Below are 27,122 nucleotides of genomic sequence, written 5' to 3'. Positions count from 1 at the left end.
TCCTCTCCTCTCCTCTCCTCTCCTCTCCTCTCCTCTCCTCTCCTCTCCTTTCCTTTCCTTTCCTTTCCTTTTCCTTAAGAAGCAAAAGAAATGTGGTAAAACTTCTTCATTGTTCTCTTACAATCATTCTGAAAATTTATCTTTGCATTTCTAATATTTTCTTTTATATGCTTTTTGCTATGTTATCTAAAGCATAATATCAGTGATCATTGTAGCTTGTAGCTTTTACTACTAATAATACAAATACTAAAAGCAACCAACAGTTCATGAGCCAGTGTCATATGTCAGGTCTTCAAGTAGGTATTTTTGATAATTTTTTTAATTTAATACTTACAACAACCCTATAAGATAAGCATATTTATCACTTTCAATGAAGATTCTGGTGACTTGCATACTTCATTAAGAAACACAAATAAACAAAACAATTTTTTTTGTTTTATATAATGCATCTCGATTTTAGCACCGCTTCATTAATATTGATATTGTGACTCTTGCTGACTTTTTGGTTGCTTATGCCTTGTACAACTGCGTCTATCTTTTAATATTTAAATTTTATATCACTTAGCATGGTGTTGGTATATAGTAGTTATGCTACAAAAATGTTTGTGGAATGGACAGGTCTTTTGGAGTCACTTTTAACAAATGTATATCCCTTTTACAAGGCATATAATTGAATTTTGTTTATAATCCAGTGTGAGATGGTTGCCAGAGGAGTTTAATGTATTTACAATTATTGTGTTAATGACATGTTGATTTACTTCTGACATTTAGCATTTTGTATTCTTTTTAGGTTTCCTTTAATTTTCCTTTGCTTTTACTGTTGCCATATGAACTGTGAGTTCTTTGATTAAATATACATACAAATTGGCTTGGAAAGTGTACATCTTGTTTTAATTTCCACTTTTGATTGACATCTGGCTTGTCCTACAGCTGAGTGCATTCATGCTGCTGGCAGGATAATTGGACTTCCCATTGCAGCTGCTGCTTCTCAAGCTTTTATATTTATGTGCCAGCCTACAGTAAATTATGTTCGTGGTCATAGTTTTCTCATTTTTTTTTGTGATCTCATTTGAAATAATTTATTCTTTTGAAAGTGAAACATATTTGTGATATTGTGTAGTCTTCTTTAGTTATTAGTCTTGTCCTAGTCATATGAGAAATGTTGAATGATATAACATGTATTGATTGCCTGCTATGTATGCTCTGCTGAACTATGCAAGTTTGGAGGAGAAAAAAGAATATAAAGTAGTATCTTGTTGTGTTTTCAAGGGGCTTGAAGTATAACTGGCAGAGAGACTAGATGTGCATCCATAAAATGTTAAATAACCCCAAAATTAAAATATAAAGAATATTACCTGGCACTGTTTATAAATAAATGTCAAGTAAGAAACATATGCAAAAAGTACCATAAATTCGGAAGCCAGAAACATTATTTAGAGTTGAAGTGTTCTGAAGTATTTACAGAGGAAGAAGGAACCCATCCCAAGGTGGGTGAACAGTGTGGACAAAGGTTCAGACCTGGGCATGTGGGTGGCATGTTAGTGAGATGTCAGGCAAATGATTTCATGGAATCATTTCAGAGGTTTCATGGAATTGGAAATGATTATGGAAGCTAAGTCCCAAGATTTCTGGTCAGTAAGTTGGTGAACTTGAAGAACTGATAGTATAGCTCTAGTCTGAGTCTAAAGGCAGGGAAAGACTGATGTCCCAGCTGGGAGACACTCAGGCGGATAGAGAGAAGTTTCTCCCAAAGTAACTTTTTGTTCTATTCAGATCTTCAATAGATTGGATGAGGCACACTTGTTAATGAGGGTAATCTGCTTTACTTAACCTACCAATTCAAATGTTAATCCCGTCCAGGAACATTCTCACAGAAACACCCAGAATACTGTTTGACTAAATATCTGGGTGCCTCATGGCCCTGTCAATGTGGTATATAAAATTAACCATCACAGTACTCACAGAGCATTCGAAGGGCACTTAGTCAAATTGTAGGGGCAGGGGCATGTCTGTAAAGGCTTTCATGTGGAACTAATGCCAGAGTTGAGACCTAAGAGACAAGTTGGAATTCAAGAGGTAAAGGTTTCGGGCAGGGTGAGGGAGTTGGGAAGAAGTGTTTCCTAGGTAGAGGAAGCCAACGGTATAAATGCTTACAGGTGAGAGAGTACTTGGAACTTTCAAGAATGGCACGTGATTCGCTGTGGCTGGCATATAGAATGTGAGCAGGAAAACTGGGAGAAGTGGATGAAGTTAGAAAGACTTGTTCAGGACAGGAGGGTTTTGGGTACCACAGGGAGGCATTTTGCTGAGGGAACCTGAAAATGATTTTGAATATGTTAGTGGACTTGAGTGAAAATGGATTGTAGATAGGATGATTGGAGGTAGGGAGATTGATTGGACTAATTTAGATTAAATATCTCAGGGAGCTGAACAGAGGCAGTGGCAATGGGATATATTTGAGAACAATTAAGGCATTAGAAGCTTTAGCCTGGAAGTCAAACAGATGAAGGGGCTAGGAGGAGGGAAATCACAGATGATTCTTGGGATCCTGGCTTGGAGAAGTGGCTGAAATTAGCTTATTACAATAGGAAACAAAGGAGGAAGAGAAAGTTTGCTGGCCAGAGAAGAGTTGTGTGGCATGAACTGTGATAATTTCAGGTATTCAATATAAACATAGCTTAAAAGTTTTCCCTTTCTTCATGGCATTTTCCTACTGAGTTTAGAGTAAGGGAGACTTACATGTTGACATTTCTTTCAGATTTTCATGGCTGTATAACATTGGTAAAATTACTAGGTAAATAAAATATGTGTAAATGTACAGACTTGTTGATGAAACAAACTGGCCCATCAATGGCCAAACAATTAACAATGATAAAGTTTGTTTCAGTAACAAAGCTTCCCAAAGAGAGGGTGATTTGGATGCCTTTCAGCAAAATAAATTCCTTTCTTCTCAGATGACATGTAAACTGATGTCATTTCTCATTCCATAAAGAAAAGAAAAAAAAGAAAGATGAAACTTGCTATGGTCTGCACTATTCCAATGATGGCATTCTTCCTCAAAGTAATCTAAAAAAAGATATTGTGAGCAAACTTGTATTTCCTCTGCCAGAAATGCATGCCTGGCCGTAATGCAAGCCTTTCATATTTAGCTCTTTAGATAATGGTTTTTCCATGAACTTTCATAACATTTATTTACTGCTATAAATGATTGAACCAACTGCTGTTGGAAGCCAGGAATCTAGTTCCTCTGCAGTTGGATTTCTCCCTACATTACCACAACTTTATAAAGGCTGTACCGAAAGTAGTGTTTCCTGTCAATATTTTAAGGGGGCAGTGTGAAATATTTCAAAGGGGCAGAGCATGTCAGTTTTGAATGTTTATAGTTCTGCCTGCTTGCAAAACATGTTAGCCTTACTCTATGAGGACCATGCTTTAGTTATAAATATTTTAACTCTCCAGCCCCAGTTTTTTAGGGTGTACCAAACACATTTTCCTTCCCCTCCCATCTGGCTGACTGATTCATACTCTTCTGTGAATTGTTGCAGCAGAAAAACAGAGATTGCCAAATTCTGAAGACAAGGCTTTCTATATGTTCATCTGGGTAAAATGTAAAAATATAACTTGGGCTGACTTACTAATAAAGGTTTAACCAGGTGATATGGTTTGGATGTTATTTGTCTCTGCAAAACCCCGTTTTGAAATTTGATCTCCAGTGTGCAGTATTGGGAGGTGGGGCCTACTGGGGGGTGCTTGTGTCATGGGGGTGGATCCCATATGAGATTAATGACATCCTGCAGTGGGTGAGTTTGAGCTCTTGTGGGAATAGATTAGTTCCAGCAAGAGAAAATTGTTTAAAAGACTCTGGCTTCCTCAGTTTCTCTCTCTTGCTTCCTCTCTTGCCATGTGATCTCTTTGCACATAGCTACTTCCTTTCCATTTTCTGCCATGAGTTGAAGCAGCAAGAGGCCCTCAGTAGACACAGCTGCCCAGTCTTATCCTATCCAGCCCCTAGAATCATGAGCCAAATAAACCTCTTTTCTCAATTAATTACCCAGCCTAAGGCATCCTTCTATAGCAACATGAAACCCACTAAGACACCAGGGTAGATAATATTGATCATTCAATGGAGAGAGGCACTTTGCTCTAATGGGTGTTCCAGTTACACAACAGAGCCAATTGTGAGCCTGCTGTGGACAAATTTGAACTCCAGGTGGCTCTGCTAAGCAGAGCTCTGACATGAAGGCTTGCCACTCCCTCTAGCACTTGCATGCTGAGGCATAGGGGTTCCCTTACGTTGAGCTGGTTAAACTGGATGAACCAGAGCCTCCCAGAACAGTCTCTCTGGGCCATGGCCTGAGGGTGGCTCCTGCCCTGGCAGGAAGCTGTGCCCACGTGCTTACCTTCATCAGCTCGCACTCTGTGGTGCCAGACATAGCCAGGCAGGAACAGGATATGGCTATGGACAGGACAGTTGGTGCCTGACTCTGGGCCGCTCCAGAAATCCTATTTCCAAAATCTTTTCAGCTCTTAGCTGGCTTCCTACAGTGAGCAAGAATTTCAGCCCAACATTTAGGAACTTCACTCTTGGTGGCCAGAAAATACAGAACCAGATGCTGCTGAGGAAGAAGCCATTAGATGGTGGAGAAAGGTAAAAAGAATATATTTCTTAAAACAAAACTAGAATTGTTTATTTTCTCTCATAAAGTAATCTTCTTATTGCCTGAAGGAAGAATAAAGAACTTCAATAAGACAGTAGGAGAAAACAACTGAACCATTTTACTATAAGAAAGCAGAGAAATGTCTTATTGCTAATCTTTGCTGCTCTTACAGCTAAAAACAAATTTCTGATGTCCATATGAACAGAGACGTGCATAATTATGGAAGATTTCCCTAATACCGGAGAACCTCCGAAGAGTTTCCATTTGAGTTTGCAGTTTAATTGTCACTTTATCTACCTATAGCTGTACATATTTGCTGAATGGGAATGAAGAGAGAAATTGAGTAAAATGCTTGTTTTTAAAAAGGCACAGGAAAAAGGGAGAGTTATTTGCCTAAGGGGCAGTAAGTGTTATGATAAATGTATGATATGGATTCTCAGGAAACGATCTGTCTTCACACCCCTGGACCCTAGCATGGTGCTTGACTTGCAGCATCTGTTCATGTTTGTTGGAAGCTGTGCTTTGGCTTCAATCAAGGTGAGTTTGAGCCATTTAAATGCAGAAATTCTTTAAGAGGTTTTTATTTATTCCATGTAGCCGTTCATTCACAGGGCAAATATTTATCAAAAGATCTGCCGAATGAGACCAGAAGTGAACACAATGAATATCAATATGATTCTACCCTAAATTTTGACATTTTTGCCTGGGTAGCCAAAAAGTGGTTTATTTGCAAGTGAAGCAATACTGTCTATAGGGTTGTTTAAAATATATTGAAAAATGAGCAAAGTGAATAAATTATTTGTTTGTACAGAAGTTTGGTTCATTATTTAAAAGGAGTCTGTTATAGTTCACTTCCCTAGGCCACAGATGATTTTATTTAGACATCTCAGTCCCCTAGAATTACTTCACATTACTCTAGAGATTGTCTGCCTGCCTTTGAATCCCACTCAGGTAACCTCCAAGGGGCCCTGCACCTCTCTAACCTAAGATATTCCCTACTTATGTGAATTTCCTCTTTCACAAGATTGACTTGTGCTGACTCTGCTTCTTTACTTCATATCCATTCATTTAAAACACTTAGTAGGACAAAAAGTGTAAAGAATAATCTAGTAAAGGCCCATGCACCACCACTCAGCTTAGCACATAAAACATTCCCAGTAAAATCGATGTTCCTGTGTATCCATCCCCAGTTGCATCTCGCTTCTTCAGATACCCAGTGATACAATCAATACCTTAAATTTGGATTTGATCATTATCATGTTCTTAAATTATTTATAGTGGGACTAAATATATATGCATGGCTAATCATTATGTCACATTGTTTTCTATATTTTTAAACCTTCTACAAGTGGTATTATATAGTGTGTATTCTTCTGTAACTTGGTATCTTGGTATTTTCATTCATAATTGTGTTGGGGAGATTCATCCAGGATGATTGTGTCACATGGTATGAAATTCCTCAATTTATTTATATACTTTCCTACTGATGGGCATTTAGTTTGTTTATAACTTTCTTGTCAAGGGGTTTAGGGCAGATTATTGTTTGGTGCAAGCAGTGACTTACTGTTAAGAAAGTGTATGCACTGGGTGGTCTGCACAACCTTTCCAGAGGTACATTTGAGCTCAAGTGCTTTTAGGTGCACTGATGGGCTGGTCTCCTACGAAAGCATTTCATCAGGAGGATGTTCCCTTCCTGTTTCTCTCTCTTTTTATGAACCAAACAGAAGAGCCTGGTAGGACTTGGGGACAGTCAGACTGCTTTGGTATCAAACAGTCTGAAGGTAAAATGCGAGCTGTTTGCAGTTAATAAAATCATGAGCTGCCTAAAATCTGGAAGTATGGGGAAGCATGAAAAGCATAGCCTCTTCTGGGACAATGCTCCTAATTCAGATAGTGTCTTACAAGGCAATTTAGAGACCGTTATTGGTTATCATTCTAAGCTATTTTTTTCTTGTTTCAGATAGTGTTGCTATAATCATGTCTTCCTGTCTACATGAGCAAGAGTTTTAAAGGGCATATACCTAGAAATAGTGTTGCTGGATTACAGATATTAAGCCTTATCAAATTTACTGGGGGTTGCCATTTGTTTCTCAAATTACTGAATCAGTTTATACTCCCACCAGCAATTCATGAGACTTTCCATTGCTCTACATCTTCTCCAACAATTGATATTGTCCAAATGTATTAATTTTTGCCAATCTAGTAGATGGTATGAGATGATACCTTACAGAGTGTTTTCATTATGAATGAGATTGAGCATGCTTTGTCTTATATATATTGATCATTTATGTTTCCTTTTTTATGATTGCTTTTTCCTACCTTTTAATCTTATTTTCTTCTGTTTAATTATCTTTTGCTTTCTAATTTGTAGACATCTTATATTCTTGCAACAATTACGTATTGCAAGTACGTCTCACACATTGTTACTGCTGTATTTGTTACACTTTAGAAGAAAACTTTTTAATAGTCTTTTGATAAAGAGGACTTTAACTTTTGGATGTAGTGGTGTCTGTAAGTGTTAAGCCCAGTTTCTAAGAGCTTATGTATTCTTACCGTGTGTTTTGTTTTAATTCCTTTTCTCCAATTTTTTTTTAAAAACAAGACTCTATTATCTTACTAGCTACCTTTACAATTCTACACGCATGTTTAACTTAATAACTATCTCTTCCCTTGTAAAAAATATCTTACAATCTCTTTATTGTTGTACAATATCTTAGTTTTATCTCATTTTTGTATTTCCCTAATTTAGCACTGTCATATTGTTTTGTGCTGCCAATGCTTAATTAGATCTACCTATATATTTAAATTGTCTTCACTTACCATTTGTTTCAGACTTTCTGTAGGGTTTTTTTTTTGTTTTTGTTTTTTGTTTTTTGTTTTTTTTTTGAGATGTAGTCTTGCTCTGTCACCAGGCTGGAGTGCAGTGGCATGATCTCGTCTCACTGCACCCTCTGCCTCCCAGGTTCAAGCGATTCTCCTGCCTCAGCCTCCTGAGTAGCTAGAATTATAGGTGCATGCCGTCATGCCCAGCTAATTTTTGTATTTTTAGTAGAGACGGGGTTTCACCATGTTGGCCAGGATGGGCTCGATCTCTTGACCTCGTGATCTGCCTGCCTCGGCCTCCCAAAGTGCTGAGATTACAGGCATGACCCCTGTAAGAATAACCTCTACAGTTATCCTTTTGGTGAAAGTCTATTCATAATAAGCTCTAAAATTTGTTTGTCAGAAAATATACCTCCTTGACTTCGTTCTTGAGTGAGAATTTACCTAGTCATGACTTTGTAAGTTAAGTTTATTTTCTCATGGCTTTTGAGAGATCTGCTATCATTTGAATCTTAATTTCTTTGCAGGTATCATTCTAACCTATATATTTTTGAAGGTGCTTTCCTTTTGGCTGATTTTAAAGTTATACCTTTGTCTTTGGTGATCTGCAGTGTTGCTGTGATATGTTTAGTTGTAGATGAGAAAAATTCCTAAATCTAAAAGTTTATGGTTTTCATTGTTATATATAAATTTTCAGTGCTGCAAAAGAAGTAGCACTCAAATATAAATTTCCTTAGCAAGGCAATTTACTTCTATAGAAGGGTGCAGCTCACAGATGGAACGATGGTGGGTGCACATCTGGACAAGGAAGGGGAAGGGGTTCTTATTCCTGATGCAGGTAGTCCCTACTGCTGTTTCATTCCCCTATTGGCTAGGGTTAGACTGCACAGTCTAAGCTAATTCTGACTGGCTATGTTAAAGAGAGAAGGGGTATAAGGCAGAGCAGTGGGATGGGTAGTTTGGCAGGAAGGACAGTTACAGGACAGGTCAGAGCAGGTAACCAGAGTTGACTCAGGTCAAACCAGGTGACCCAGGCACGGAACCGGAGCAGGTGACAGGGATGAGTCAGGATGAAGCAGATGACCAGAGGAACAGATGTGAACTACTGATTTGAATTGATAGAAAATATTATTTACTGAAACTACAAAGAAGTGAAACTTTAAAATGGATAATTAAAGAATAAGAGCTGAACATGCTGACATTGATTCTTTGAAGAGAAACTTGGAGTTCACTGTATCTAACATCATCAAGAACATTTTTGATCAATATACTTTCAAATATTGTCCCTTCTAAAACTCTAATCACATGTATGTTAAATTTTATTTTATTTTCCTCTTCTGTTAAAACTTTTAACAGTATTTTTCATCTCACTGGTTCTATTTGCTACATTTTATGAACTTTAAAAAAATTATCTTCCACTTCATTAATTCTCTCATATCAGAATATGAGATGCCCTAAGTTGATGACACCCCAGGCTTTTAAAAACATCCACTAAATTTTTAATTTTGATAACTCTATTTTCATATTTCAGTGATCATATTTTAATTTCCATAAGTCCACTTTGTTTCTTTTTCAAGATTGCTTCTTTATAGTTTCGTGTTTTTGTTTTTTTGTGAGAAATAACAATATATGAAGTTCTGGAGAGTCTGCTCTTGTGATTTCTACAACTCTTTTTCTTGGTGACCTGTTTCCTTAGGGATACTTTTAAATTGAGAAAGTGTATTTGACTGCTTAGAGTCTGGTTGGGTGTTTGTTTCTTTGCATCTGCTCCTGCCATGCAGCCTGGGATGTCACCAACTTAGGGCATCAATTATTATTTTGGCTCTGCCTTTCCAAACCTTAATGTTTGCGTAAATGTGAGCCCCAGACTCACATAGAATAGGTCTGTGTGTTAAAATTATTGGTGGTAGGAAAGGGGTGGGAAGGTAGATTTGACAGATTTAGGAAATAAAAATACAGAGTTAAATTTTATTTTCAGATAAACAACAAAGGTATACATATATTTATTAAGTACACTTTAAGTATTAAATATTTATTAAGCATACTTCAAATATTAACAAAAATCACATAAAATATTTGCTGTGGATCTTCTCTGGCTATGCATGCTGGGGGATGAAGAAGCTTTGTTTCCTTAACCAGAGGTGAAGCTGATACAGATACATTTTCATATTGTCTTTCTTTGCAGATGAGATTTTTTTTTCTAACCTACTACTTCATGGAGCATCTAGTCTTTCTAAGGCCTTGGGTTTTTATGGGCATCTGAGTTCCATTCTGTACCTTGTGGAGGCTTTGTGTCCTGTTCCTGGAGTGGTTCTAGGCCCTTGGAATGGGAAAATTCCATTAGAAGTTGCAGACCCAGCATTTGCTTTCCTGTCTGGTGTTGTGCTTCCTTATTAATTTGTTTCGTTGGTTGGTTCTTTCGGCTACTAGGATTTTCCCTTTCTTTGCTAGTGAGCTAGGCATTAGAAAAGGATGTTCATTGTGTTTTATCAGTCATAATGCTGGAAGCAGAAATGCTCCTATTCACTCTTTAACCAAGTTAACCAAGCCCCTGCCTTTACCACTGATCTAAAATTGCTCTCTGAGCACTCTGCCAGGGGTGCTTTATTGCTAAAGCCAATTGCCTCTTCTTGAGTGTTGCCTGCTTGAAAGCTCTCATTTCTTGGCAGAATTTTCCCTTTCATCAACTTCTATTACTCACTTTTTTTTCTTACTATTCTTGCCTGACCAGTCATTGTCAGTGTTCTTTGCTGGCTGTTTTTCCTGTGGCTTCCTCTTCGATATAAACATGCCTCTTGGACAATCAATATACTCCTAAGCTAGTGACCTGACCTCTAAACTCTGTAGGCTAGCTTCTGCATTATTTTCTATGGTTATGTTTCAAAAAAAACAAAAAACAAAAAACAAAAAACACAGACCTTATGACTATTCTTGTCCTGAAAAACTCTTTGATAGTTTTTTATTGCCACTGTACATAATTTTAGCATTAAAATTCTCCATCGTGTGGCTCTAAGCCACTCTTCCAACCTCCTCAGCTATCAAGCTCTGTGCTTTGTACCTAATGCTTCAGTCGCCACACTACTGTTCATATGCTCATAATTATATCACTTATCAAATTATTAGTTAAAATACTGTGTCCATAATTCTGTTTACTGCCTGTATATTAAAATCATACTCTTCGAGGTTGGGCTCAGATTTGAACCTGGTTTGGCTCCAGCTGGCAGCTCATTCGGTTCTTCATTGATGATTTTCAGAAAACACATGCATTTGATGCTTTCTATAGCAGCTATTTTTATATCTCTGTGTCATAAGTTTTTACATACAAACTATTTTTTTCATCTTATTACCTTAATTCTGAACTCAAGACTGTATATTTGGTAGCCTTCAATAAATGTGTTTATTATTTAAATAAGTTGCTTGTCTTTAGAACTTATGAGGACATATTAGTTAGGACTTATAGCATCCCACCAAGTTTTATGAAAAAATGAAGATCAAGTTGAAGAACTTCCTAGAGCTGTGTAGGCGGTATGAATCTTCATTTCCAATTTGGAAGAATACTTCCCTGAACTTTCTATATTACCAAGGAATTCTATTTCTATGTTAGATCTTCTGGCAGACTGATGGCTAGCTATAAGACTACAGATTCCTAGAATCTCATAAAAGAGTCTTTCCAGAAGAAAGTAACCTCCATGGCCTTTAAAATATATTTATTCACTTCCCCCAAATATTTCTTCTTCTTTTTCTACTTAAAAATGATGACAATGCATAAACTAAAATAAAGGTAGGGAGTTTATTTGTCCTAATAGACTGCATGATTACATCATCTTTCAAGTATTTATAACCTATAGATTCCCCCTTCCTTTTCCTCTGTCTGCATACAGTTGCCAGATTTAGAAAATAAAAATACAGCCTGGCATGGTGGCTCACACCTGTAATCCCAGCACTTTGGGAGGCCGAAGTGGGTGGATCACCTGAGGTCAGGACTTCGAGACCAGCCTTGCCAACATTGTGAAGCCCCATCTCTACTAAAAATACAAAAATTAGTCAGGCATGGTGGCAGGTGCCAGTAGTCCCAGCTACTCAGGAGTCCGAGGCAGGAGAATCGGTTGAACCAGAGAGGAGAAGATTGCAGTGAGCCAAAATTATACCACCACACTCCTGCCTGGGTGAAAGAACCAAACCCCTGCTCAAATAAATAAATAAATAAATAAATAAAAGAAATAAAGAAAATAAAAATATGAGACATCCAGTAAATTTAAATTTCAGATAAACAATGAATAATTTTTAAATGTGTGTCCCAATATTACTTGGGACATACACACACACAAAATCATTGTTTATCTAAAATTGAAATTTAATGGGTATCCTGTATTGTATCCGGCGATCCTATGTCAGCTCCACTGTCAACTTCTTGTTCCTTATCATCCATAATCATCTTCAAAGCAAACAAAATGCTTCTATATTTAGAAATGAGGATTCTGTAAAAGTGTTATTACCGGGAAAACTTTCAAAGTTTCCCTAGCTTGCAAATTTTAAGTGTCAAGTGCAATGTCACATAGCAACAAGGTAATTACTTCTCAGGTGGGGTGGTGAAAAAGTAGTGCTATAGTGGGAAACCGGTCTCAGCTGTGACAGTTTACTAGCGTAGAGTATGTTTCTGGTAATTTTTCCAATACAACTAACATCCTGTGGCAGGCACATCTGGGTGACACGCATTCTGGAACTCAGTAAAAAAAAACGCCTGGGAGAATGCCTGCGTGTGTGTATGTGTTGAGTTAAACAGCCCTTTGTTACGAGGGAGTGGGAAGGGGCTGTGGATACTGTGCTGAAATGCAAACTAATTGATGGACAGTATAATCACCACCTTAGTTAGCGCCCTGGGACTCTTTTCATTCTGGCAAGCTGTAAATTTAAATGGAAACCAAAAGGATAGTACACAGCCCACAGCTCTGCATTCCATTACTTCACGTATGAAATATTCAGTGAGTAAGAGAGAAGCTTAACAGATAATAGCTGGAGAGGAGCTGCACAGTGATGAAGGCAAGGCCTAAGTGGCTGGTAACAATCTCAATCTAACCACATCCAGATAAGAGTTTCTATTTGAAGGATTAAACTCTATTCTTTGCTCAGGATGAGGTAACCCACTTCTGAGTGCCGAACTGTACAATGATCTCTTATCTTAGACCCCGTGTAATTGTTCAGAGATTATGTGATTTGGGGTAAGATGGATCTATCCATGAGCCCCATCAATCATGCTATGTTTATCTTTTAGATGCCTGTTATTTAGTATCATTGAAAGTACATGAGTTTTCTAATCCGGCTAACTTGGGTTCAAATCCCCTTCATCCCTGTGCCCCTTGGGCAATGGCATAAAATTTCTGAGCCTCAGTTTATTCATCTATAATATGAAGCCGATACTGTCCATCTCTCAGCGTTGGGATGTAGATACACTGGGGCTTATTAGATGCAAACTGTTTGTCATTTATTAACTGCTTCATGAAGGCTACTTTGTACCTCCCTATCTGTGTGCTCTCATCTTCACTATTCAGCCCGAGTCTGACTTCAGGATGCTGCATTTTCTCACAAAGACAAACATTTCCTGCTGGCATTCTTGACTCTTCTGAGGCACTTTCTTTTCAAGGTACCCTGTAGTTGAGGGAGCACATCTGCCGTAGGCTGGAAACAGCAGACGAATTTCCTCTCTCCTGCCTACCCCAGTCAGCTGGCACTGCTACCTGCAGTAATGTCTTTAGAAAGGCCAAGGGGCCATTCTGGGTTTGGTGAGAAAGCACCATAGTTGACCGACAAAGGCTGCCATTTGCTTGGCTAGCAGTTGGTGGTGGTATCTGTACCATGAGCTGGAGACATGTCTCCTCAGTCAGGTTGCAAAGTAGGCAGAGTTTGTCTTCAGGAACATTACTTTCCCTATCTGAACACATCCCCCTACTTTTTGTGCCATCTTCCCCGACTTCACCAGTTTGCACATACTGGCTATGTAACAGAGAAAATAAAGGGTGCGCACATTTGTTTCTACGAGGATTTGGGGACTCCATCATTTCCTTCTGAGGAGCGGCCTGAAGGAAAAGGCAGACACTCTGGGCCAGCCAAGCTGCCAGTGTGTCCAGATGCAAGCTGGCATTAGATAAGCTTAAGGTCCCCCCTCCCATTATATGGAGGGGACCTAAATGGGTGAAGTGATTTCCTTGTTTCTGGGCAAGGCAAAACAGCACCGAGTGTCTCTCACATTTGGCCTCTTCAGAGTTGCAGGTCTTTAACTTAGACCTCTATTAAGATGTAAGTTTCCCAATAGAACCTAAGAGCCGCAGTGTGGAAGAGAATATTTGAAAAGAGATTACAGAAATAAGAAACAGAAATGATATCTCGGTGAAAACAAAATGTGCTTCCCTGGAGGAGATGGGCCATCTCTGACGCAGGAGGATGAGACAGCAGCACCATGAGAGGCCCTTCAGACGCTTACACGCTATGCTGAGAGAGGGTCAGCTGACAAGTCTTCAGAGGGTAACATTTGTTCTGACTATGGCTGCAGTAATTTTCCCAAAATGTGGAAAGTGTAAAAAGTAAATAAAGCTATTGATAATCCCACATTAAGAACCGACCCAAGTTACTTAAGATGTTGGTACATTTTCCTCTAGCCTTTTTTTTCCCTACATTGATATTAACAGATTTGCACCTAAATTATTAATCCAGGTAGCCTTGGGGATTTTTCTTTTCTAATTTGCCCAAGGCAATGAAGTAAGATCACCTTTTCTTTCTTTAACTTTCATTTTTAATGTCCAATTATGCTAACTTGAATCCCCAAAAATGTAGTTGCCAGAATGTGCAGAGCAGGCTCCTGCCTGCAGGGCATACCGTGTGGCTGCATCTGCTGCCACCCATGTGCCATGTCCAATTTGATAATTCCTCCTCTAGTCCTTTCCCTGGTGAACACTCCTGATATCACCACTGCAGTGTAGGGGACAGGGCACTGCTCATCATTTGGCCTTTCACTCCAATTCATGGGACAGCCCTTCCTTAATTTCCCAATGCACAGCTGAGACCAGGCTGTGGTGTGTCCAGAATAATTTACCGAAATTTAGGCAATACAAAAGAGAAATGTAACACAGAAAGCAACTTGCTGTTGCTTCTAGAAGTGCCCCATCTTAAAGTTTAAGCCCAGCCCTCAAATGAAATGGACATTTCCCCACCCCAGTAAAGCCCAAGAGTGGCCCTTTTCAGTTTTCATTTACTGTCTCAGTGTTAACTCCTGTTCCAAAACGATCGACAGCAGGAACTTCCACTCTTTTCAGAGAATGCAGGGGTTTTGCAGGGGACTAGTCCACCTGGCCATGGGGATGGATGATTTAGCCATACTAGTCTTTGAGAACATTTCTCAAAGTCTAAGTTATTGTGTCAAGCCCAACATAGATCTTAATCTATAGATCTCCTCCAATGTCACATGAGAAGATCAAGCTTCTTTATCCAGGAGCTATACCTTCTGCAAAAAACTCACAGAGCAACATCACATCTCTTTAAGGACAAGCAATGATTTGAAGGTACATGGCCATTTAAATCCAGGCTTTTAGAAGAAAACTTCTCTAAGGAAAGCAATCTTCAGAGGTATAGTTTTAAAATGCAGCTGTTTTACATTTATTAAACAGAACATCCCAGTCAGAACCTTCTGCATGTAGATTGCTCCGGTGCATTTAGGTATTTGCCCTTGCTTTACATTGCCTAACTTAAAGAGACCACCAGAGAAACTGGGGAAGGTCTTCCCAGGGATAAAGTGAGACGCTGTGTGCAAATTTTAAAACAATGGTTTTAAAAATAAGTCTTCAGATCAATCTCCATTTGTGATATAACCCATACACACATTTGCATAGTTGAAAATCATACTTCACATATATTTCTATTATTTGCTTTTTAAATTTCATTTTCCATTGTGAACATTTTCTAACATCAAAATATTTTGAAAACATGATTTTTCATGATTTTATCATTTTCAAATCTATAATTGTTAATATAATTTTTAAATTTATTATATTTAAAGTTCTGGGGTACATGTGCAGATCGTGCAGGATTGTTATATAGGTATACACATGCCATGGTGATTTGCTACATCCATCCCCCTGTCATCGACGTTAGGTATTTCTCCTAATGTTATTCCTTCCCAATTCCCCCACCCCCTGCTATCCCTTTCCTAGCCCCCTCACCCACCAACAGGCCCCAGTGTGTGATGTTCTCCTGCCTGTGTCCCTGTGTTCTCATTGTTCAACACCCACTTATGAGTGAGAACATGTGGTGTTCGGTTTTCTGTTCTTGTGTCAGTTTGCTGAGAATGATGGTTTCCAGCTTCATCCATGTCCCTGCAAAGGATGTGAACTCATCCTTTTTTAGTGCTGCATAGTATTCCATGGTGTGTATGTGCCACATTTTCTTTATCCATTGATGGGCATTTGGGTTGGTTCCAAGTCTTTGCTATTGTGAAAGTGCTGCAATGAACATATGTGTACACGGTCTTTATAATAGAACAATTTATAATCAGGTATATGCCCCATAGTGGGATTGCTGGGTCAAATGGTATTTGTATTTCTAGATCCTTGGGGAATTGCCACAATGTCTTCCACAATGATTGAACTAATTTACACTCCACCAACAGTGTAAAAGCATTCCTATTTCTCCACATCCTCTCTAGCATCTGTTGTCTCCAGATTTTTTAATGCTCACCATTCCAACTGGTGTGAGATGGTATCTCAATGTGATTTTGATTTGCATTTCTCTAATGACCAGTGCTGATGTGCTTTTTTTTCATATGTTTGTTGGCTGCATAAATGTCTTCTTTTGTAAAGTGTCTGTTCATATTCTTTGCCCACTTTTTGATGGGGTTGTTTGTTTTCTTCTTGTAAATTTGTTTAAGTTCTTTGTAGATTCTGGATAGTCTTGTCGGGCATTTAGGTTGTTTATAATTTATTAACATAAATGATATTAAAATGAACATCTTTGCATATATATGTTGTCCATTTTTGTGATCACTTTCATAATTCAGCTTTTATTAAGAAATTATCCCAAAACATAATGGCTTAAAATAACAAACACTTACCATTTTTCATGATTCTGTAGGTTAGCAAAGAATCTGTTTTTCTGGTCTATGCTGGTTCCACTGAGGTTGGATGATCTGGGATGGCCTAACTCCCATTTCTAGGACAACAGGGAAAACTAAGATGCCTGGGACTCTCTCCACCTGGTCTCTCATTTTAAGGCATCTAGCCCAGGCATATTCCTGGTGGCAGAAGGGTCCCCAACAGCAGAAGAGGGAAAGACCCATTGCACAAGTCATTTTTTATTTTATTTTAAGTGCAGATTTTAAGTGTGCCATGGTGATTTGCTGAGGTACATGAGCAGGATGTGTAGGTTTGTTACCTAGGTAAATGTGTGCCATGGTGATTTGCTGCACCTATCAACCCATCCCTTAGGTATTAAGGCCCGTATGCATTAGCTATTTTTCCTAATGCTGTCCCTCTCCACCTGCCACCCCACCCCCCACCCTGACAGGCCCCAGTGTGTGTTGTTCCCCTCTCTGTGGCCATGTGTTCTCATTATGCAGCTCCCACTTATAAGTGAGACCATTCAGTGTTTGGTTTTCTATTCCTGCATTCTTTTGCTAAAGGCAATGGCTTTCAGCTCCATCCATGTCTTTGCAAAGGACATGGTCTCATTCATTTTTATGACTGCATAGTATTCCATGGTGTATATATATCACATTTTCTTTACCTAGCTTATCATTCATGGGCATTTGGGTTGATTCCATGTCTCACATTCTGTTGTGAATAGTGCTGCAATGAACATATGTGTGCCTGTATCTTTGTAATAAAATGACTTATATTCCATTGGGTATATAGCCAGTAATGGTATTGCTGAGTCAAATGGTATTTCTGGTTCTAGGTCTTTGTGGACTTGCCACACTGTCTTTCACACTGGTTGAACTAATTTACATTCCCACCAAGAGCGTAAAAGTGTTCCTTTTTCTCCATAGCTTTGCTAGCATCTATTGTTTCTTGACTTTTTAATAATCACCATCCTGACCAGCATAAGATGATATTTCATTGGGGTTTTGATTTGCATTTCTCTAATGGTCAATGATATTGAACTTTTTTTCATGTTTATTGGCTGCATAAATATCTTATTTTGAGAAGTGTCTATTCATGTCATTTGAATACTTTTTGGTGAGGTTGTTTTTATTCCTGTAAATTTATTCAAGTTTGTTGTAGATTCTGGATATTAGACCTCTGTTAGATGGATAGATTGCAAAATTTTTCTCCCATTATGTAGGTTGCCTATTCATTCTGATGATAGTTTCTTTTGTGGTATAGAAGCTCTTTAGTTTAATTAGATGCCATTTGTCAATTTTTGCTTCTGTTGCAATTGCTTTTGATGTTTTCATCATGAAATCTTTGCTTGTGCCTATGTCCTGAATGGTGTTGCCTAGATTATAGTTTTGGGTTTTACATTTAAGTCTTTAATCCATCTTGAGTTAATTTTTGTATAAGGTGTAAGGAAGGGGTCCAGTTTCAATTTTCTGCATATGGCCACCCAGTTCTCCAAGCACCATTTACTGAAAGATAGTCTTTTCCTCATTGCTTGCTTTTGTCAGGTTTATTGAAGATCAGATGGTTGTAGATGTGTGGCCTTATTTCTGAATTCATATTTTAAGTGTATTAGCTATTCATATTCTGTGCTTTGCTGAGAATAAATTTTATTTTTATACCTATTTTCATTGAGGTTCTTTTTTTCTCATTTATTTGGATGTGCCTTTTACAAAGAAATAACATTAACCATTAATCCATCATGGCACAATATTTTTCTTGCTTTTGTTTTTAAAGATACATGTATTCCAAATTTTTATGGCTACTATGCTTTATGGCCAATATGTGATTTATTTTATTGCTTTTAAGATGGAAGTTTATTGCTACAAAGGAAATAATAATTATTTATCTACATAGTCTTCATTTTTTGTATGAAATCCTTTTAAAACTTTTAACTATTTCATTCACCAGTTTATTTTGACATGACATGCTATAAATTAATTTTCCCCAAATAGCTACATTTCTTAACTTTATTACATATATACATTCAAACACTTTGAAAAATTTCAGACATATACAAAATTAGAGAAAATACTATAGTGAATTTCCATGTATTTTTTGCCAAGTTAAAAAATTCAATTAATACTCAGTCTTATCTGTTTTCACTTACTTTCTCACTACTTCTGGGTTATTTAAAAACAAAGCCTAGATATTATATTATTAGAGATAATTCAGTTTATGTCTCTGAAAAATAAAGACTTTAAAAAACAATAATATAATCATGCCCTAAAAATTAATAATTCTTTGTAATATAAAATTTTTGCAATTGTATAATAATATCTATATACTTTGAGAATTCAAATAAAGTAAATAAATTGGAATTTGTTCATGTGAATTATCAGCTTAATTCTCCTTAAGCTAATAGGTTTCTCCCTTCTTATTTCCATTGCAACATATTTATTGAAGAAACCTGGTTATCTATCCCGTAAAGGTTTTTACAGTCTAGATCTTGCTCATTGAATCCTTTGATGTTATTGCATGTATTTCTCTCCCTGTATTTCCTGTATCTTGGTATTTAGATATAGAAGCTTAATCAGATTCAGGTTCAATCGTGGGACAAAAAATATTTTCTAGATGATTTTACACATTTCCATCAGAAGGGACATATCATCAGAGTGTCTTTCTTTGGGAGATGATAGTAGTAATAAGTGATTATTGCCAACATTTATTAATTCATATGGAACTATGGGGCAATATTCTAATTTTATCCTTTTCAACTCATTTATTTGTGGAATAATTCTATCAAAGAAGCTTTCTCTCATTCACTGGCTACCTGTGATGCAATTTGTAAAATAATAGCTTGATTATTTGCTTTTGTTTAATAATTTAAAAAACGATGAGTTAGTTTATTAGTGTCCCCCAGTGGTAACCAATTAAATTTAAAAAAAATTTTTGGTATTGTTATGAACTTGTGTATTTAAACACATTTGACATGTCTCAGACTGTTGCACTTACTATTCTTATTGCTGCTCAAGTTGTTCTCACCTTGACCAGTAGGAGCCTCTTCAAGCTGACTGCTGATTCCTGGTGGCACAGTGTCAGAGGACTTTGAAGGCATCTTTGCTTTCTGCATGACAAGATGTCCCAGGCGCCCCATGTATGCCTCCTGCCTCACACTGGGATTATTCGTTTATCCAAGGAATCCTGGCTCCTTTTATTGCAAATTGTTATTTAGAAAGCTCAGTTTGAGTTCTACAAGAGCTTATTATGAGTGGGCTGGTGATTGTTTCTTGGCCTTCTTCATTTCTCAGAGCAAAGGAATATGTATAGTATCTTAAAGATAAAATATGTCTTGAATTTATGTAGATTATTCTGATTCACATTCAGGGCTACAGAATTTTAACTTAACCATAATAGTGTTACACCTATATTTCCTTTTCCAATGCTATAAAGAATGAGTTTACAATGACACCAACATAATTTGTTTAATTTCACAATACACGTGCAATAGTTTCAGAATGGCAACCATGTAATACCAACAATTGATTACTGAAAAGAATTTCAAGATTTATTTACTTTGGTTGTGTTATGTTGTCTTAAGTTGTATCCTGCTACGGATGTTTAATGAAAGTTAATAAGCAGTTCCTCCCTATTCATTATGCTAACCACCCAGATACAGGTTACCTTGTTTCATTTTGTTTTCAGTATTTAGGGATTCCTAATTTTGATCAACCTGTAAAGCTTTTTCTTCTTAATCTGAAACTCTTCTCTTACAGCTGTATCTCATAGTCACAATATTAAATCAAAAGAATAGGATATATATGTGGATTCCAAAAGCATCACATGTGCTGACACATGCCAAACCTCTGAATCTTGAGTCTGTAAAGTGGCTGTTAGGGCAGGAAATGGTTCGACTCAAAACATCATCATAATACTGAAGGGAGACCAAATGAATACTGCAATAACTGTGAATGCTTTTATATACACCACGAGACGTTGTGTAATTATAACATTGTGTTATGATTATTGCCAACTTGTTTACTGCAATTTTGAGCCTTGTAATGCCTTCGAATGTGCAGCCAAAATTCTAGTGCCTAAAAGTGTGCTCTGAAGGAAAAACACCAAGGGAGGAAGGGGATAGAGCATCACTGGTCTGTTGTGGCCTTAATCTAAAAGCCTGCAATTCAGTGGCACATCTCCACTGGGGTGTATTTGTTGAAAGGACTGAGAAACTCATGGGTGGAAACTCCTCCTAAGGGATGAAATGTGGGGAACAGAACTCAGTTGAGTGACCATGGCTCAATGGACCATGGAGAAGGCTGCTACAGAATATTCTTTTTTTAAAAATTTATTTATTTTTAATTTTTAAAATTGTTTATTTCAATAGGTTTTGGAGTGGTGTTTGGGTACACGAATAAGTTCTTTAGCGGTAATTTCTGAGTTTTTGGTGCACCCATCACCTGAGCAGTGTACACTGTACCCAATGTGTAGTATTTTATCTCTCGCCATCCCCCACCCTTTTCCTAAGTCCCCAAAGTATCAATTTTTTTTTTTTTTTCTGATGGAGTCTCATTCTGTTGTCAGGCTGAAATGCAGTGGTGCAATCTCTGCTCACTGTAGCCTCCACCTCCTGGGTTCAAGTGATCCTCCTGCCTTAGCCTCCCCAGTACCTGGGGCTACAAGTGTGTGTCACCACGCCCAGCTAATTTTTGTATTTTTACTAGAACTGGGGTTTCACCATGTTGGCTAGAATGGTCTCAATCTGTTGACCTCATAATCTGCCTCCTTGACCTCCCAAAGTGCAGGGATTACAGGTATGTCCCACTGTACCCTGCCCAATGTGTCATTCTTATGCCTTTGCTTCCTCATAGCTTAGTTCTCACACATGAATGAGAATATATGCGGTTTGGTTTTCTGCTCCTGAGTTACTTCATTTAGCATAATGGTCTCCAATTCCATCCAAGTTGTTGTGGATGCCGTTATTTCATTCCTTTTTATGGCTGAGTAGTATTCTATTATAGATATGTCAATTTTCTTTACTCATTGATTCATGGGCATTTGGGCTGGTTCTGTATTTTTGCAATTGCAAATTGTGCTGCAATGAGCATGTGCGTAACAAGTATCTTTTTTGTATAATGACTTCCTTTCCTCTGGGTAGATACTTAGTAGTGGGATTAGTAGATCAAATGGCAGATCTACTTTTAGTTCTTTAAGGAGTCTCCACACTGTTTTCCATAGTGGTTGTAGTGGTTCACATTCCCACCAACAGTGTAAAAGTGTTCTCTTATCACCACATCCACGCTAACATCTATTATTTTTTTATTATGGCCGTTCTTGCAGGAGTGAGATGGTGTTGCATTGTGGTTTTGATTTGCATTTCCCTAATAATTAGTGATGTTGAGCATTTTTCCATATGCGTGTTGGCCATTTGTATACCTTCTTTTGAGAATTGTCTGTTCTTATTTTATCCCAGGTTTTGATGGGATTTTTTGATTTTTTTCTTGCTGATTTGTGTGAGTTCTTTATGGATTCTAGTTATTAGTCCTTTGTCAAATGTATAGATTGTGAAGATTTTCTCCCCCTCTGGGTTGTCTGTCAACCCTGCTTATTATTTCTTTTGCTGTGCAGAAACATTTTAGTTTAATTAAGTCCCATCTGCTTATCTTTGTTTTTGTTGCATTTGCTTTTGGGTTGTTGGTCATGAAGCCTTTGCCTAAGTTAATGTCTAGAAGGGTTTTTCTGATGTTTTCTAGAGTCTTTATGATTTCGAGTCTTAGATTTAAGTCTTTGATCCCTCTTGAGTTGATTTTTGTATAAGGTGAAAAATGAGGGTCCAGTTTCATTCTTCTACATTTGGCTAGCCAATTATCCCACCACAGTTTGTTGAATAGGGTGTCCTTTTCTCACTTTATCTTTTTGTTTACTTTGTTGAAGATCAGTTGACTGTAAGCAATTGGCTTTATTTCTGGATTCTCTAGTCTGTTCCATTGGTCTATGTGCCTATTTTTATACCAGTACCATGCTGTTTTGGTGATTATGGCCTTATAGTATAGTTTGAAGTCAGGTAATGTGACACCTCCAGATTTGTCTTTTTTGCTTAGGTTTGGTTGGGTGATTCGAGCTCTTTTTTGGTTCCATATGAACTTTAGGATTTGTTTTTCTAGTTTTGTGAAGAATGATGGTGGTATTTTGATGAGAATTGCATTAAATTTGTAGATTGCTTTTGGCAATATGATCATTTTCACAATGTTGATTCTACCCATCCATGAGCATGGGGTGTGTTTCCATTTGTTTATGTCCTCTTATGATTTCTTTCAGCAGTGTTTTGTAGTTTTCCTTGCAGAGGTCTTTCACAAACTTGGTTAAGTGTATTCCTAAGTATTTTATTTATTTATTTATTTATTTATTTATTTATTTATTTATTTATGCAGCTATTGTGAAAGGGATTGAGTTCTTGATTTGATTCTCAGCTTGGTCACTGTTGGTGTATAACAGAGCTACTGAATTGTGTACATTAATTTTGTATCCTGAAACTTTGCTGAATTCATTTACCAATTCTATGAGCTTTTTGGATGAGTCCTTAGGGTTTTCTAGGTATATGATCATATCATTAGCAAACAGCAACAGTTTGTCTTCCTCTTTACTGATTTGGATGACCTACATTTCTTTCTTGTCTGATTGCTCTGGCTAGGACTTCTAGTACTAAGTTGAACAAAAGTGGTGAAAGTGGGCATCCTAGTCTTGGTCCAGTTCTTGGGGGAATGCTTTCAAATTTTCCTTCCCCATTCAGTATAATGTTGGCTGTGGGTCTGTCATAGATGGCTATTATTATCTTAAGGTATGTCCCTTCTATGCCAATTTTGCTGAAGATTTTCATCATGAAGCAATGTTGGATTTTATCAAATGCTTTTTATGTGTCTATTGAGATGATCATATATTTGTTTTTAATTTTGTTTATTTGTTGAATCACAGTTATTGAATTATGTATGTTAAACCATCCCTACATCTCTGGTATGAAACTCAGTTGATCATGGTGGATTATCTTTTTGATATGCTTTTGGATTTAGTTAACTATTATTTTGTTGAGGATTTTTGTGTCTATATTCATCAGGGATATTGGTCTGTAGTCTTCTTTTTTTGTTATGTCCTTCCCTCGTTTGGGTATTAGGGTGGTACTGGCTTCATAGAATGGTTTAGGGAGGATTCCCTCTTTATTTATCTTTTGGATTAGTGTTGATAGGATTGCTACCAATTCTTCTTTGAATGTCTGATACAATGTCTGATAGAACCCAGGACCAGAATCTGTCTGGTCCTGGACTTTTTTTGTTGCCAAGTTTTTCTTGCTGCTTGTTATTGGACTCTTCAGACATTCTGCATCTTCCTGGTTTAATATAAGAGGGTTGGATATTTCTAGGAATTTATCCATCTCCTCTAGGTTTTCCAGTTTATGCAAATAAAGGTGTTCATACTGGCCTTGAATAATCTTTTGTATTTTTGTATATCAGTTGTAATATCTCCTGTTTCATTTCCAATTGAACTTATTTGGATCTTCTCTCTTATTTTCTTGGTTAATCTTGCTAATGGTTTGTCAATTTTATTTATCTTTTCAAAGTCAGCTTTTTGTTTGATTTCTTTTGTATATTTCAATTTCATTTAGCTCTGCTCTGATTTTGTTATTTCTTTTCTTCTGCTGGATTTGGGTTTTGATGGTTCTTGTTTCTTCAGTTCCATGAGGTGTGACCTTAGATTGTATATTTGTGCTCTTTGCTCTTTTCAGCTTTTTGATGTCGCCATTTAGTGCTAGGAACTTTCCTTTTAGCACTGCTTTTGCTGTATCCAAGAAATTTTGATAGCATGTGTCACTATTATTGTTCAGTTCAAAGAAATTTTTAACCTTCATCTTGATTTCACTGTTGACCCAATGAGCATCCAGGAGCAGGTTATTTAATTTCCACATATTTGCACAGTTTTGAGGGTTCCTTTTGGAGTTGATTTCCAGTTTTATTCCACTGTGTTCTGAGAGAATACTTGATATCATTTTTACTTTGTTAACTTTATTGAGACTTGTTTTGTGGCCTATCGTATGGTCTATCTTGGAGAATGTTCCATGTGTGATGAATAGAATGTATATTCTGCAGTTGTTGGGTACAATGTTCTATAAATATTAGTTAAGTCCATTTGTTTTAGGGTATAATTTAAGTTCATTGTTTCTTTGTTGACTTTCTGTCTTGGTGACCTATCTAGTGCTGTCAGTGGAGTAGTAAAGTCCACCACTGTTATTGTGTTGCCATCTATCTTATTTCTTAGGTCTAGCAGTAATTGCTTTATAAATGTGGGCATGCCAGTGTTAGGTGCATATATATTTAGAATTGTGATAGTTTTCTGTGGACTAGTCCCTTTGTCATTATATAATGTCCTTCTTTGTGTTTTTAAACTGCTGTTGCTTTAATGTTTGTTTGGTCTGATATAAAAGCACCTGCTCCTGCTTGCTTTTCTTGTTCATTTGCCTGGTCTATCTTTTTCCACACCTTTACCTTAAGTTTATGTGAGTCCTTATTTGTTAGTTGAGTCTCCTGAAGACAGCAGAAACTTGGTTGGTGAATTCTTCTCCATTCTGCCATTCTGTATCTTTTAAGTGGAGCATTTAGGCCATTTACATCAATGTTAGTATTGAGACATGAGATACTATTCTATTTATTGTGTTATTTCTTGCCTGAATACCTTTTTTTTAAATTGTGTTATTTTTATATAGGTCCTGTGAGATTTATGTTTTAAGAAGGCTCTATTTTTATGTATTTCAAGGGTTTGTTTCAAGATTTAAAGCTGCTTTTTAGCAGTTCTTGTAGTGGGACTTGGTAGTAGCAAATTCCCTCAACCTTTGTTTGTCTGGAAAAGACTACATCTTTCCTTCATTGATGAAGCTTAGTTTCGCTGGATACAAATTTCCTGGCTGATAATTGTGTTTAAGGAGACTAAAAGTAGGACCCCAATCCCTTCTAGCTTGTAGGGTTTCTGCTGAGAAATCTGATGTTAACCTGATAGGTTTTCCTTTATAGGTTACTTGATGCTTTTGCCTCACAGCTCTTAAGATTTCTTCCTTTGTCTTGACTTTAGATAACCTGATGACTATGTACCTAGGCGATGATCTTTTTGCAATGAATTTCTCAGGTGCTGTTTGAGCTTCTGGTATTTGGATGCCTAGAACTGTAGCAAGGCCAGGGAAGTTTTCCTTGATTATTTCCTCAAAAATGTTTTTCAAATTTTTAGATTTCTTTTCTTCCTTGGGAACACCAATTATTCTTAGGTTTGGAGATTTATTCTCAGGTTGGACAAAGTCCCAAGATCTTGGAGGCTTTGTTCATTTTTTTTCCCATTCTTTTTTCTTTGTCTTTATTGGATTGGGTTAATTTGAAAGCCGTGTTCTTGAGCTCTGAAGTTCTATCTTCTGCTTGTTCAATTCTACTGCTGAGGTTTTGCAGTGCATCTTGCATTTCTCAAAGTGTGTCCTTGATTTTCAGAAGTTGTGATTGTTTTTTATTTACACTATTACATTGAAGAATTTTGTTTCATATGCTATGTCATGTTTTTTACTTTTTTAAGTTGGATTTCACCTTTCTCTGTTGCTTCCTTGATTAGCTTAATAATTGACCTCTGAGTTATTTTTCTGGCAAATCAGAAATTTTATCTTGGTTTAGATCCATTGCTAGTGAGCTTGTATGATCTTTTGAGGGTGTTAAAGACCTTTGCCTTGTCATATTACCAGAATTGTTTTTCTGGTTCCTTCTCATTTGGCTAGACTATGTCAGAGGGAAGATCTGGGATTCAAGGGCTGCTGTTCAGATTCTTTCGTCCCACAGGGTGCTTTGTTGATGTGATGTTCTCCTCTTTCCCTGATGGGGCTTTCTGAGAACCAAACTGTAGTGATTGTTTTTGCTCTTCTGGGTCTTACCACCTAGTGGAGCTACTGGACCTGGGTTGGAAATGGGGAGTGTCTGCAAAGAGTACTGTGATGTGATCCATCTTTAGGTCTTGCAGTTGTGGATACCAGCAAGACAGCGAAGTGGAGTCTGCGAGGGTCTTTAGCTGTGTTTTGTTTAGCACACTGGTTTTGTGTTGGTTGGCCTCTGGCCAGAGGTGGTGCTTTCAAGTACATATCAGCTGTGGTCTTATAGGGAGGATGCAAACTTGTCCTAGGGACATTAAGTATTCAGGTTTCTCAGGCAGTGGGTAGGGCCATAGAGCTCCCAAGACATTATGAACTTTGTCTCTGGCTACCAGGGTAGGTAGAGAAAGACCACCAGGTGGGGACAGGGATAGGAGTGTCTGACTGCAGCCTCTCCTTGGGTGGAGCTTACTATGACTGCTGTGGGGGATGGGAGTGTGATTCCCAGTCCAAAGGAGTTATATTCCCAGGCGGATTAAGACTGCCTTTGCTGTCATACAGGTTGCCAGGGAAGTGGGGGAAAGCTGGTAATCACAGGCCTCATCCTACTCCCACATAGCCCAAAGTCCTACAGGATGATCTCATTCCTACCATGCCCCACTGACAGAACCAAGTCTG

General features: G+C 37.5%; 1 protein-coding gene across 2 annotated transcripts in view; it reads left to right on the top strand.

Annotated features, from left to right (window-relative positions):
* NCKAP5 (NCK associated protein 5) overlaps window positions 1–27,122 on the top strand; it is a 976,754-nt gene that overhangs the window by 31,251 nt on the left and 918,381 nt on the right. The window contains exon 1 of one of the 2 annotated variants that reach the window (XM_032250729.1): window positions 399–4,648. The exons of the other annotated variant lie outside the window; for it this stretch is intronic. The gene's annotated coding sequence lies outside the window, so the exon portion shown is untranslated. Of the gene's footprint in view, window positions 1–398; window positions 4,649–27,122 lie in introns of those variants that run through there. 2 annotated transcript variants of the gene reach the window in all.

The sequence above is a fragment of the Sapajus apella genome, unplaced genomic scaffold (genome assembly GCF_009761245.1).
Source record: "Sapajus apella isolate SASKATOON/1434 unplaced genomic scaffold, GSC_monkey_1.0 scaffold72, whole genome shotgun sequence".
NCBI lineage: Eukaryota > Metazoa > Chordata > Mammalia > Primates > Cebidae > Sapajus > Sapajus apella.
Note: the sequence above shows the minus strand (reverse complement) of the source record. Positions and strands in the feature narration are given on the sequence as shown.